General features: G+C 45.6%; 27 non-coding genes and 4 pseudogenes across 27 annotated transcripts; all 31 read left to right on the top strand.

Annotated features, from left to right (window-relative positions):
• Positions 1-33: 33 nt before the first annotated feature.
• Positions 34-152, top strand: LOC133434207 (5S ribosomal RNA). The gene has a single exon (XR_009778360.1). It is a non-coding gene; the product is annotated as a 5S ribosomal RNA (ribosomal RNA).
• A 199-nt stretch (positions 153-351) lies between these two features.
• Positions 352-470, top strand: LOC133433887 (5S ribosomal RNA). The gene has a single exon (XR_009778054.1). It is a non-coding gene; the product is annotated as a 5S ribosomal RNA (ribosomal RNA).
• Positions 471-687: 217 nt separating this feature from the next.
• On the top strand, positions 688-806 carry LOC133433700 (5S ribosomal RNA; annotated as a pseudogene).
• Positions 807-1,029: 223 nt separating this feature from the next.
• On the top strand, positions 1,030-1,148 carry LOC133433626 (5S ribosomal RNA). Its single transcript, XR_009777827.1, has one exon. It is a non-coding gene; the product is annotated as a 5S ribosomal RNA (ribosomal RNA).
• A 205-nt stretch (positions 1,149-1,353) lies between these two features.
• LOC133433625 (5S ribosomal RNA) lies at positions 1,354-1,472 on the top strand. The gene has a single exon (XR_009777826.1). It is a non-coding gene; the product is annotated as a 5S ribosomal RNA (ribosomal RNA).
• A 216-nt stretch (positions 1,473-1,688) lies between these two features.
• On the top strand, positions 1,689-1,807 carry LOC133434105 (5S ribosomal RNA). Its single transcript, XR_009778262.1, has one exon. It is a non-coding gene; the product is annotated as a 5S ribosomal RNA (ribosomal RNA).
• Positions 1,808-2,006: 199 nt separating this feature from the next.
• On the top strand, positions 2,007-2,125 carry LOC133433694 (5S ribosomal RNA; annotated as a pseudogene).
• A 216-nt stretch (positions 2,126-2,341) lies between these two features.
• Positions 2,342-2,460, top strand: LOC133434192 (5S ribosomal RNA). Its single transcript, XR_009778346.1, has one exon. It is a non-coding gene; the product is annotated as a 5S ribosomal RNA (ribosomal RNA).
• Positions 2,461-2,659: 199 nt separating this feature from the next.
• LOC133433955 (5S ribosomal RNA) lies at positions 2,660-2,778 on the top strand. The gene has a single exon (XR_009778119.1). It is a non-coding gene; the product is annotated as a 5S ribosomal RNA (ribosomal RNA).
• Positions 2,779-2,995: 217 nt separating this feature from the next.
• On the top strand, positions 2,996-3,114 carry LOC133433973 (5S ribosomal RNA). Its single transcript, XR_009778135.1, has one exon. It is a non-coding gene; the product is annotated as a 5S ribosomal RNA (ribosomal RNA).
• A 216-nt stretch (positions 3,115-3,330) lies between these two features.
• On the top strand, positions 3,331-3,449 carry LOC133433877 (5S ribosomal RNA). The gene has a single exon (XR_009778044.1). It is a non-coding gene; the product is annotated as a 5S ribosomal RNA (ribosomal RNA).
• A 199-nt stretch (positions 3,450-3,648) lies between these two features.
• Positions 3,649-3,767, top strand: LOC133434204 (5S ribosomal RNA). Its single transcript, XR_009778357.1, has one exon. It is a non-coding gene; the product is annotated as a 5S ribosomal RNA (ribosomal RNA).
• A 217-nt stretch (positions 3,768-3,984) lies between these two features.
• LOC133434115 (5S ribosomal RNA) lies at positions 3,985-4,103 on the top strand. Its single transcript, XR_009778272.1, has one exon. It is a non-coding gene; the product is annotated as a 5S ribosomal RNA (ribosomal RNA).
• A 217-nt stretch (positions 4,104-4,320) lies between these two features.
• On the top strand, positions 4,321-4,439 carry LOC133433634 (5S ribosomal RNA). The gene has a single exon (XR_009777835.1). It is a non-coding gene; the product is annotated as a 5S ribosomal RNA (ribosomal RNA).
• A 199-nt stretch (positions 4,440-4,638) lies between these two features.
• LOC133433976 (5S ribosomal RNA) lies at positions 4,639-4,757 on the top strand. The gene has a single exon (XR_009778138.1). It is a non-coding gene; the product is annotated as a 5S ribosomal RNA (ribosomal RNA).
• A 199-nt stretch (positions 4,758-4,956) lies between these two features.
• On the top strand, positions 4,957-5,075 carry LOC133433861 (5S ribosomal RNA). The gene has a single exon (XR_009778029.1). It is a non-coding gene; the product is annotated as a 5S ribosomal RNA (ribosomal RNA).
• A 199-nt stretch (positions 5,076-5,274) lies between these two features.
• Positions 5,275-5,393, top strand: LOC133434104 (5S ribosomal RNA). Its single transcript, XR_009778261.1, has one exon. It is a non-coding gene; the product is annotated as a 5S ribosomal RNA (ribosomal RNA).
• A 217-nt stretch (positions 5,394-5,610) lies between these two features.
• On the top strand, positions 5,611-5,729 carry LOC133433883 (5S ribosomal RNA). Its single transcript, XR_009778050.1, has one exon. It is a non-coding gene; the product is annotated as a 5S ribosomal RNA (ribosomal RNA).
• Positions 5,730-5,928: 199 nt separating this feature from the next.
• Positions 5,929-6,047, top strand: LOC133434038 (5S ribosomal RNA). Its single transcript, XR_009778198.1, has one exon. It is a non-coding gene; the product is annotated as a 5S ribosomal RNA (ribosomal RNA).
• A 217-nt stretch (positions 6,048-6,264) lies between these two features.
• LOC133433897 (5S ribosomal RNA) lies at positions 6,265-6,383 on the top strand. The gene has a single exon (XR_009778064.1). It is a non-coding gene; the product is annotated as a 5S ribosomal RNA (ribosomal RNA).
• A 199-nt stretch (positions 6,384-6,582) lies between these two features.
• LOC133433806 (5S ribosomal RNA) lies at positions 6,583-6,701 on the top strand. The gene has a single exon (XR_009777977.1). It is a non-coding gene; the product is annotated as a 5S ribosomal RNA (ribosomal RNA).
• Positions 6,702-6,917: 216 nt separating this feature from the next.
• Positions 6,918-7,036, top strand: LOC133434101 (5S ribosomal RNA). The gene has a single exon (XR_009778258.1). It is a non-coding gene; the product is annotated as a 5S ribosomal RNA (ribosomal RNA).
• A 199-nt stretch (positions 7,037-7,235) lies between these two features.
• LOC133433632 (5S ribosomal RNA) lies at positions 7,236-7,354 on the top strand. Its single transcript, XR_009777833.1, has one exon. It is a non-coding gene; the product is annotated as a 5S ribosomal RNA (ribosomal RNA).
• Positions 7,355-7,559: 205 nt separating this feature from the next.
• Positions 7,560-7,678, top strand: LOC133433647 (5S ribosomal RNA). Its single transcript, XR_009777847.1, has one exon. It is a non-coding gene; the product is annotated as a 5S ribosomal RNA (ribosomal RNA).
• A 216-nt stretch (positions 7,679-7,894) lies between these two features.
• Positions 7,895-8,013, top strand: LOC133433613 (5S ribosomal RNA). The gene has a single exon (XR_009777814.1). It is a non-coding gene; the product is annotated as a 5S ribosomal RNA (ribosomal RNA).
• Positions 8,014-8,212: 199 nt separating this feature from the next.
• On the top strand, positions 8,213-8,331 carry LOC133433680 (5S ribosomal RNA; annotated as a pseudogene).
• A 205-nt stretch (positions 8,332-8,536) lies between these two features.
• Positions 8,537-8,655, top strand: LOC133433648 (5S ribosomal RNA). The gene has a single exon (XR_009777848.1). It is a non-coding gene; the product is annotated as a 5S ribosomal RNA (ribosomal RNA).
• Positions 8,656-8,872: 217 nt separating this feature from the next.
• Positions 8,873-8,991, top strand: LOC133433898 (5S ribosomal RNA). The gene has a single exon (XR_009778065.1). It is a non-coding gene; the product is annotated as a 5S ribosomal RNA (ribosomal RNA).
• A 194-nt stretch (positions 8,992-9,185) lies between these two features.
• LOC133433808 (5S ribosomal RNA) lies at positions 9,186-9,304 on the top strand. The gene has a single exon (XR_009777978.1). It is a non-coding gene; the product is annotated as a 5S ribosomal RNA (ribosomal RNA).
• Positions 9,305-9,520: 216 nt separating this feature from the next.
• On the top strand, positions 9,521-9,639 carry LOC133434102 (5S ribosomal RNA). The gene has a single exon (XR_009778259.1). It is a non-coding gene; the product is annotated as a 5S ribosomal RNA (ribosomal RNA).
• A 199-nt stretch (positions 9,640-9,838) lies between these two features.
• LOC133433682 (5S ribosomal RNA) lies at positions 9,839-9,957 on the top strand (annotated as a pseudogene).
• Positions 9,958-10,000: the final 43 nt, after the last annotated feature.

The following is a 10,000-nucleotide window of genomic DNA, read 5'->3' on the forward strand; positions in this document are numbered from 1 at the left end:
TCCATATAAGAGGTATTTCAAGCAGGAGCTTCTGCTTACGGCCATACCAGCCTGGATGCGCCCAATCTCGTCTGATCTCGGAAGCTAAGCAGGGTCGGGCCTGGTTAGTACTTGAATGGGAGACCGCCTGGGAATACCAGGTGCTGTAAGTTTTTTCAACCAGCAGAGAGCGCTCTCGCTTAATCTACCCACACATATTTCAACGTGGTAAAAGCGACAGCTCACGTCCTGAAGTGTTTTGCACATGGTTAAGGCACTTTAAATCCAACAAATAAAACCAACAAATCTATGACCTATATTCTATGACTTATCTTCAACTCCATATAAGAGGTATTTCAAGCTGCAGCTTCTGCTTACGGCCATACCAGCCTGGATGCGCCCGATCTCGTCTGATCTCGGAAGCTAAGCAGGGTCGGGCCTGGTTAGTACTTGGATGGGAGACCGCCTGGGAATACCAGGTGCTGTAAGTTTTTTCAACCTGCAGAGAACCCTCTAGCTTAATCTACCCACACATATTTCAACGTGGTAACAGCGACAGCTCACGTCCTAAAGTGTTTTGCACATGGTTAAGGCACTTTAACTCCAACAAATAAGCGCTTCTAAATTATTATCACCAACAAATCAATGACTTGTATTATATGACTTATCTTCAACTCCATATAAGAGGTATTTCAAGCTGCAGCTTCTGCTTACGGCCATACCAGCCTGGATGCGCCCAATCTTGTCTGATCTCGGAAGATAAGCAGGGTCGGGCCTGGTTAGTACTTGGATGGCAGACCGCCTGGGAATACCAGCTGCTGTAAGTTTTTTCAACCAGCAGAGAACGCTCTCGCTTAATCTACCCACACATATTTCAACGTGGTAACAGCGACAGCTCACGTCCTAAAGTGTTTTGCACATGGTTAAGGCACTTTAACTCCAACAAATAAGCGCTTCTAAATTATTATCACCAACAAATCAATGACTTATATTATATGACTTATCTTCAACTCCATATAAGAGGTATTTCAAGCTGCAGCTTCAGCTTCAGCTTACGGCCATACCAGCCTGGATGCGCCCGATCTCGTCTGATCTCGGAAGCTAAGCAGCGTCGGGCCTGGTTAGTACTTGGATGGGAGACAGCCTGGGAATACCAGGTGCTGTAAGCTTTTTCAACCAGCAGAGAACGGTCTCGCTTAATCTAGCCACACATATTTCAACGTGGTAACAGCGACAGCTCACGTCCTAAAGTGTTTTGCACATGGTTAAGGCACTTTAACTCCAACAAATAAAACCAACAAATCAATGACTTATATCATATGACTTATCTTCAACTCCATATAAGAGGTATTTCAAGCTGCAGCTTCAGCTTCAGCTTACGGCCATACCAGCCTGGATGCGCCCGATCTCGCCTGATCTCGGAAGCTTAGCAGGGTCGGGCTTGGTTAGTACTTGGATGGGAGACCGCCTGGGAATACCAGGTGCTGTAAGCTTTTTCAACCAGCAGAGAGCGCTCTCGCTTAATCTACCCACACATATTTCAACGTGGTAACAGCGACAGCTCACGTCCTAAAGTGTTTTGCACATGGTTAAGGCACTTTAACTCCAACAAATAAGCGCTTCTAAATTATTATCACCAACAAATCAATGACTTGTATTATATACTTATCTTTAACTCCATATAAGAAGTATTTCAAGCTGCAGCTTCAGCTTACGGCCATACCAGCCTGGATGCGCCCGATCTCGTCTGATCTCGGAAGCTAAGCAGGGTCGGGCCTGGTTAGTACTTGGATGGGAGACAGCCTGGGAATACCAGGTGCTGTAAGCTTTTTCAACCAGCAGAGAACGGTCTCGCTTAATCTAGCCACACATATTTCAACGTGGTAAGAGCGACAGCTCACGTCCTAAAGTCTTTTGCACATGGTTAAGGCACTTTAACTCCAACAAATAAAACCAACAAATCAATGACTTATATTCTATGACTTATCTTCAACTCCATATCAGAGGTATTTCAAGCTGCAGCTTCTGCTTACGCCCATACCAGCCTGGATGCGCCCGATCTCGTCTGATCTCGGAAGCTAAGCAGGGTCCGGCCTGGTTAGTACTTGGATGGGAGACAGCCTGGGAATACCAGGTGCTGTAAGCTTTTTCAACCAGCAGAGAGCGCTCTCGCTTAATCTACCCACACATATTTCAACGTGGTAACAGCGACAGCTCACGTCCTAAAGTGTTTTGCACATGGTTAAGGCACTTTAACTCCAACAAATAAGCGCTTCTAAATTATTATCACAAACAAATCAATGACTTGTATTATATACTTATCTTCAACTCCATATAAGAAGTATTTCAAGCTGCAGCTTCAGCTTACGGCCATACCAGCCTGGATGCGCCCGATCTCGTCTGATCTCGGAAGCTAAGCAGGGTCGGGCCTGGTTAGTACTTGGATGGGAGACCGCCTGGGAATACCAGGTGCTGTAAGCTTTTTCAACCAGCAGAGAACGCTCTCGCTTAATCTAGCCACACATATTTCAACGTGGTAACAGCGACAGCTCACGTCCTAAAGTGTTTTGCACATGGTTAAAGCACTTTAACTCCAACAAATAAAACCAACAGATCAATGACTTATATTCTATGACTTATCTTCAACTCCAAATAAGAGGTATTTCAAGCTGCAGCTTCTGCTTACGGCCATACCAGCCTGGATGCGCCCGGTCTCGTCTGATCTCGGAAGCTAAGCAGGGTCGGGCCTGGTTAGTACTTGGATGGGAGACCGCCTGGGAATACCAGGTGCTGTAAGCATTTTCAACCTGCAGAGAGCGCTCTCGCTTAATCTACCCACACATATTTCAACGTGGTAACAGCGACAGCTCACGTCCTAAAGTGTTTTGCACATGGTTAAGGCACTTTAACTCCAACAAATAAGTGCTTCTAAATTATTATCACCAACAAATCAATGACTTATATTATATGACTTATCTTCAACTCCATATAAGAGGTATTTCAAGCTGCAACTTCAGCTTACGGCCATACCAGCCTGGATGCGCCCGATCTCATCTGATCTCGGAAGCTAAGCAGGGTCGGGCCTGGTTAGTACTTAGATGGGAGACCGCCTGGGAATACCAGGTGCTGTAAGCTTTTTCAACCAGCAGAGAGCGCTCTCGCTTAATCTACCCACACATATTTCAACGTGGTAACAGCGACAGCTCACGTCCTAAAGTGTTTTGCACATGGTTAAGGCACTTTAACTCCAACAAATAAGCGCTTCTAAATTATTATCACGAACAAATCAATGACTTGTATTATATACTTATCTTCAACTCCATATAAGAAGTATTTCAAGCTGCAGCTTCAGCTTACGGCCATACCAGCCTGGATGCGCCCGATCTCGTCTGATCTCGGAAGCTAAGCAGGGTCGGGCCTGGTTAGTACTTGAATGGGAGACCGCCTGGGAATACCAGGTGCTGTAAGCTCTTTCAACCAGCAGAGAGCGCTCTTGCTTAATCTACCCACACATATTTCAACGTGGTAAGAGCGACAGCTCACGTCCTAAAGTGTTTTGCACATGGTTAAGGCACTTTAACTCCAACAAATAAAACCAACAAATCAATGACTTATATTCTATGACTTATCTTCAACTCCATATAAGAGGTATTTCAAGCTGCAGCTTCTGCTTACGGCCATACCAGCCTGGATGCGCCCGATCTCGTCTGATCTCGGAAGCTAAGCAGGGTCGGGCCTGGTTAGTACTTGGATGGGAGACCGCCTGGGAATACCAGGTGCTGTAAGCTTTTTCAACCAGCAGAGAGCGCTCTCGCTTAATCTACCCACACATATTTCAACGTGGTAAGAGCGACAGCTCACGTCCAAAAGTGTTTTTCACATGGTTAAGGCACTTTAACTCCAACAAATAAGCGCTTCTAAATTATTATCACCAACAAATCAATGACTTATATTATATAACTTATCTTCAACTCCATATAAGAGGTATTTCAAGCAGCAGCTTCTGCTTACGGCCATACCAGCCTGGATGTGCCCGATCTTGTCTGATCTCGGAAGCTAAGCAGGGTCGGGCCTGGTTAGTACTTGGATGGGAGACCGCCTGGGAATACCAGGTGCTGTAAGCATTTTCAACCAGCAGAGAGCGCTCTCGCTTAATCTACCCACACATATTTCAACGTGGTAACAGCGACAGCTCACGTCCTAAAGTGTTTTGCACATGGTTAAGGCACTTTAAACCCAACAAATAAGCGCTTCTAAATTATTATCACCAACAAATCAATGACTTATATTATATGACTTATCTTCAACTCCATATAAGAGGTATTTCAAGCTGCAGCTTCAGCTTACGGCCAGACCAGCCTGGATGCGCCAGATCTCGTCTGATCTCGGAAGCTAAGCAGGGTCGGGCCTGGTTAGTACTTGGATGGGAGACCGCCTGGGAATATCAGGTGCTGTTAGCTTTTTCAACCAGCAGAGAGCGCTCTCGCTTAATCTACCCACACATATTTCAACGTGGTAACAGCGACAGCTCACGTCCTAAAGTGTTTTGCACATGGTTAAGGCACTTTAACTCCAACAAATAAAACCAACAAATCAATGACTTATATTCTATGACTTATCTTCAACTCCATATAAGAAGTATTTCAAGCAGCAGATTCTGCTTACGGCCATACCAGCCTGGATGCGCCCGATCTCGTCTGATCTCGGAAGCTAAGCAGGGTCGGGCCTGGTTAGTACTTGGATGGGAGACCGCCTCGGAATACCAGGTGCTGTAAGCATTTTCAACCAGCAGAGAGCGCTCTCGCTTAATCTACCTACACATATTTCAACGTGGTAAGAGCGACAGCTCACGTCCTAAAGTGTTTTGCACATGGTTAAGGCACTTTAACTCCAACAAATAAAACCAACAAATCAATGACTTATATTCTATGACTTATCTTCAACTCCATATAAGAGGTATTTCAAGCTGCAGCTTCAGCTTACGGCCATACCAGCCTGGATGCGCCCGATCTCGTCTGATCTCGGAAGCTAAGCAGGGTCGGGCCTGGTTAGTACTTGGATGGGAGACCGCCTGGGAATATCAGGTGCTGTAAGCTTTTTCAACCAGCAGAGAGCGCTCTCGCTTAATCTACCCACACATATTTCAACGTGGTAACAGCGTCAGCTCACGTCCTAAAGGGTTTTGCACATGGTTAAGGCACTTTAACTCCAACAAATAAAACCAACAAATCAATGACTTATATGCTATGACTTATCTTCAACTCCATATAAGAGGTATTTCAAGCAGCAGATTCTGCTTACGGCCATACCAGCCTGGATGCGCCCGATCTCGTCTGATCTCGGAAGCTAAGCAGGGTCGGGCCTGGTTAGTACTTGGATGGGACACCGCCTCGGAATACCAGGTGCTGTAAGCATTTTCAACCAGCAGAGAGCGCTCTCGCTTAATCTACCTACACATATTTCAACGTGGTAACAGCGACAGCTCACGTCCTAAAGTGTTTTGCACATGGTTAAGGCACTTTAACTCCAACAAATAAGCGCTTCTAAATTATTATCACCAACAAATCAATGACTTGTATTATATGACTTATCTTCAACTCCATATAAGAGGTATTTCAAGCTGCAGCTTCTGCTAACGGCCATACCAGCCTGGATGCGCCCGATCTCGTCTGATCTCGGAAGCTAAGCAGGGTAGGGCCTGGTTAGTACTTGGATGGGAGACCGCCTGGGAATACCAGGTGCTGTAAGCTTTTTCAACCAGCAGAGAGCGCTCTCGCTTAATCTACCCACACATATTTAAACGTGGTAAGAGCGACAGCTCACGTCCAAAAGTGTTTTGCACATGGTTAAGGCACTTTAACTCCAACAAATAAAACCAACAAATCAATGACTTATATTCTATGACTTATCTTCAACTCCATATAAGAGGTATTTCAAGCTGCAGCTTCTGCTTATGGCCATACCAGCCTGGATGCGCCCGATCTCGTCTGTTCTCGGAAGCTAAGCAGGGTCGGGCCTGGTTAGTACTTGGATGGGAGACCGCCTGGGAATACCAGGTGCTGTAAGCTTTTTCAACCAGCAGAGAGCGCTCTCGCTTAATCTACCCACACATATTTCAACGTGGTAACAGCGACAGCTCACGTCCAAAAGTGTTTTTCACATGGTTAAGGCACTTTAACTCCAACAAATAAGCGCTTCTAAATTATTATCACCAACAAATCAATGACTTATATTATATGACTTATCTTCAACTCCATATAAGAGATATTTCAAGCTGCAGCTTCTGCTTACGGCCATACCAGCCTGGATGCGCCCGATCTCGTCTGATCTCGGAAGCTAAGCAGGGTCGGGCCTGTTTAGTACTTGGATGGGAGACCGCCTGGGAATACCAGGTGCTGTAAGCTTTTTCAACCAGCAGAGAGCGCTCTCGCTTAATCTACCCACACATATTTCAACGTGGTAACAGCGACAGCTCACGTCCTAAAGTGTTTTGCACATGGTTAAGGCACTTTAACTCCAACAAATAAAACCAACAAATCAATGACTTATATTCTATGACTTATCTTCAACTCCATATAAGAGGTATTTCTAGCTGCAGCTTCTGCTTACGGCCATACCAGCCTGGATGCGCCCGATCTCGTCTGATCTCGGAAGCTAAGCAGGGTCGGGCCTGGTTAGTACTTGGATGGGAGACCGCCTGGGAATACCAGGTGCTGTAAGCATTTTCAACCAGCAGAGAGCGCTCTCGCTTAATCTACCCACACATATTTCAACTTGGTAACAGCGACAGCTCACGTCCTAAAGTGTTTTGCACATGGTTAAGGCACTTTAACTCCAACAAATAAGCGCTTCTAAATTATTATCACCAACAAATCAATGACTTGTATTATATACTTATCTTCAACTCCATTTAAGAAGTATTTCAAGCTGCAGCTTCAGCTTACGGCCATACCAGCCTGGATGCGCCCGATCTCGTCTGATCTCAGAAGCTAAGCAGGGTCGGGCCTGGTTAGTACTTGGATGGGAGACCGCCTGGGAATACCAGGTGTTGTAAGCTTTTTCAACCAGCAGAGAGCGCTCTCGCTTAATCTACCCACACATATTTCAACGTGGTAAGAGCGACAGCTCACGTCCTAAAGTCTTTTGCACATGGTTAAGGCACTTTAACTCCAACAAATAAAACCAACAAATCAATGACTTATATTCTATGACTTATCTTCAACTCCATATCAGAGGTATTTCAAGCTGCAGCTTCTGCTTACGCCCATACCAGCCTGGATGCGCCTGATCTCGTCTGATCTCAGAAGCTAAGCAGGGTCGGGCCTGGTTAGTACTTGGATGGGAGACAGCCTGGGAATACCAGGTGCTGTAAGCTTTTTCAACCAGCAGAGAACGGTCTCGCTTAATCTAGCCACACATATTTCAACGTGGTAACAGCGACAGCTCACGTCCTAAAGTGTTTTGCATATGGTTAAGGCACTTTAACTCCAACAAATAAAACCAACAAATCAATGACTTATATCATATGACTTATCTTCAACTCCATATAAGAGGTATTTCAAGCTGCAGCTTCAGCTTCAGCTTACGGCCATACCAGCCTGGATGCGCCCGATCTCGTCTGATCTCGGAAGCTAAGCAGGGTCGGGCTTGGTTAGTACTTGGATGGGAGACAGCCTGGAAATACCAGGTGCTGTAAGCTTTTTCAACCAGCAGAGAGCGCTCTCGCTTAATCTACCCACACATATTTCAACGTGGTAACAGCGACAGCTCACGTCCTAAAGTGTTTTGCACATGGTTAAGGCACTTTAACTCCAACAAATAAGCGCTTCTAAATTATTATCACCAACAAATCAATGACTTGTATTATATACTTATCTTCAACTCCATTTAAGAAGTATTTCAAGCTGCAGCTTCAGCTCACGGCCATACCAGCCTGGATGCGCCCGATCTCGTCTGATCTCAGAAGCTAAGCAGGGTCGGGCCTGGTTAGTACTTGGATGGGAGACCGCCTGGGAATACCAGGTGTTGTAAGCTTTTTCAACCAGCAGAGAGCGCTCTCGCTTAATCTACCCACACATATTTCAACGTGGTAAGAGCGACAGCTCACGTCCTAAAGTCTTTTGCACATGGTTAAGGCACTTTAACTCCAACAAATAAAACCAACAAATCAATGACTTATATTCTATGACTTATCTTCAACTCCATATCAGAGGTATTTCAAGCTGCAGCTTCTGCTTACGCCCATACCAGCCTGGATGCGCCCGATCTCGTCTGATCTCAGAAGCTAAGCAGGGTCGGGCCTGGTTAGTACTTGGATGGGAGACAGCCTGGGAATACCAGGTGCTGTAAGCTTTTTCAACCAGCAGAGAACGGTCTCGCTTAATCTAGCCACACATATTTCAACGTGGTAACAGCGACAGCTCACGTCCTAAAGTGTTTTGCATATGGTTAAGGCACTTTAACTCCAACAAATAAAACCAACAAATCAATGACTTATATCATATGACTTATCTTCAACTCCATATAAGAGGTATTTCAAGCTGCAGCTTCAGCTTCAGCTTACGGCCATACCAGCCTGGATGCGCCCGATCTCGTCTGATCTCGGAAGCTAAGCAGGGTCGGGCTTGGTTAGTACTTGGATGGGAGACAGCCTGGAAATACCAGGTGCTGTAAGCTTTTTCAACCAGCAGAGAGCGCTCTCGCTTAATCTACCCACACATATTTCAACGTGGTAACAGCGACAGCTCACGTCCTAAAGTGTTTTGCACATCGTTAAGGCACTTTAACTCCAACAAATAAGCGCTTCTAAATTATTATCACCAACAAATCAATGACTTATATTATATGACTTATCTTCAACTCCATATAAGAGACATTTCAAGCTGCAGCTTCTGCTTACGGCCATACCAGCCTGGATGCGCCCGATCTCGTCTGATCTCGGAAGCTAAGCAGGGTCGGGCCTGTTTAGTACTTGGATGGGAGACCGCCTGGGAATACCAGGTGCTGTAAGCTTTTTCAACCAGCAGAGAGCGCTCTCGCTTAATCTACCCACACATATTTCAATGTGGTAACAGCGACAGCTCACGTCCTAAATTGTTTTGCACATGGTTAAGGCACTTTAACTCCAACAAACCAACAAATCAATGACTTATATTCTATGACTTATCTTCAACTCCATATAAGAGGTATTTCTAGCTGCAGCTTCTGCTTACGGCCATACCAGCCTGGATGCGCCCGATCTCGTCTGATCTCGGAAGCTAAGCAGGGTCGGGCCTGGTTAGTACTTGGATGGGAGACCGCCTGGGAATACCAGGTGCTGTAAGCATTTTCAACCAGCAGAGAGCGCTCTCGCTTAATCTACCCACACATATTTCAACGTGGTAACAGCGACAGCTCACGTCCTAAAGTGTTTTGCACATGGTTAAGGCACTTTAACTCCAACAAATAAGCGCTTCTAAATTATTATCACCAACAAATCAATGACTTGTATTATATACTTATCTTCAACTCCATTTAAGAAGTATTTCAAGCTGCAGCTTCAGCTTACGGCCATACCAGCCTGGATGCGCCCGATCTCGTCTGATCTCAGAAGCTAAGCAGGGTCGGGCCTGGTTAGTACTTGGATGGGAGACCGCCTGGGAATACCAGGTGTTGTAAGCTTTTTCAACCAGCAGAGAGCGCTCTCGCTTAATCTACCCACACATATTTCAACGTGGTAAGAGCGACAGCTCACGTCCTAAAGTGTTTTGCACATGGTTAAGGCACTTTAACTCCAACAAATAAAACCAACAAATCAATGACTTATATTATATGACTTATCTTCAACTCCATATCAGAGGTATTTCAAGCTGCACCTTCTGCTTACGCCCATACCAGCCTGGATGCGCCCGATCTCGTCTGATCTCAGAAGCTAAGCAGGGTCGGGCCTGGTTAGTACTTGGATGGGAGACAGCCTGGGAATACCAGGTGCTGTAAGCTTTTTCAACCAGCAGAGAACGGTCTCGCTTAATCTAGCCACACA

This window comes from Cololabis saira, unplaced genomic scaffold, assembly GCF_033807715.1.
Source record: "Cololabis saira isolate AMF1-May2022 unplaced genomic scaffold, fColSai1.1 scf045, whole genome shotgun sequence".
NCBI lineage: Eukaryota > Metazoa > Chordata > Actinopteri > Beloniformes > Belonidae > Cololabis > Cololabis saira.